This window comes from Gigantopelta aegis, chromosome 12 (genome assembly GCF_016097555.1).
Source record: "Gigantopelta aegis isolate Gae_Host chromosome 12, Gae_host_genome, whole genome shotgun sequence".
Taxonomy (NCBI): Eukaryota; Metazoa; Mollusca; class Gastropoda; order Neomphalida; family Peltospiridae; genus Gigantopelta; species Gigantopelta aegis.
Genome location: NC_054710.1, coordinates 28,151,871 through 28,153,148, shown reverse-complemented (window position 1 = coordinate 28,153,148; position 1,278 = coordinate 28,151,871).

Genomic DNA, 1,278 nt, shown 5'->3' with positions numbered 1-1,278 from the left:
TTATGTTCGATATAAACATGGTCTTAATATGACAACCTGTAGTTTGATATTATTTTCAATATAGACATGTTCTTAGTATGACAACCTGTAGTTGGAGATTATGTTCAATATAGACATGTTCTTAGTATGACCACTCGTAGTTGAAGATTATGTTCAACATAGACATGGTCTTAGTATGACAAACTGTAGTTGAAGTTTATGTTCGATATAGACATGTTCATAGTATGACAACCTGTAGTTGGAGATTATGTTCAATATAGACATGGTCTTAGTATGACAACCTGTAGTTGGATATTATGTTCAATATAGACATGTTCTTAGTATGACCACTCGTAGTTGAAGAGAGAGAGAGAGAGAGAGAGAGAGAGAGAGAGAGAGAGAGAGAGAGAGAGAGAGAGAGAGAGAGAGAGAGAGAGAGAGAGAGAGTTATCTAGCAGTTCCTTTCTAAAGATGAATAATTGAAACATGTGAAAGGATATTATTTCTTAAAATTGTTTTTAAATACATATGTACTGTACACTTGTTTTCTTTTATCACACACACACACACACACACACACACACACACACACACACACACACACACACACAAACACACGCACAAACAAACGTGTGTATACCGTTTGCATCAAATGGAACTGACACATATGTATATAACTAAATAGTAAATAATGCTCAAATTCATTAAAAAAACACAACATATCATTAAAAACATTAATTCACGGATTCAGAGAGAGAGACTTGCTAAATCAGGACCGGCTATATACATGGACAATAATTACAAATATATTATTCCATGACAAAATAACTATAAGTGACTATCGGTGCCACACACCTGCAATGCCCCATCAGCTTTTAGCTGTGGGCTTAGTCTGACCACTTCGGGGAGTGTTCAGTAGTTACTTCTGGCATTGTTAACAGGCACTTGTAACCAGATACTATGCTCCCCTACTACCGTCGGTCATTAATTAGTGTCATGGATCAGACCAGCTTTATTAGCTGCAGAGGACGAGGATGTCAGGTGGGTGCAGGGAAATACATAGAGACTGCACCCTTGTAGGACACTGAGACAGGTAGGTGATGGTGTGGACAGCTCAGAAGACAGAGTGAGAGGAAACTGACAGCCCGGAAGACAGACAGGGTCGAAACAGACTGAAAGCATAGTAGTATAGGCTCTGGGGCCAACCAAAAATCATAAATGTGCTCTGCTGAGAAAACGTACTTAACCTGCAAGTGTTACCCAAAGTTTGTCTGAAGACCTTTCCATATAGAACAAGAA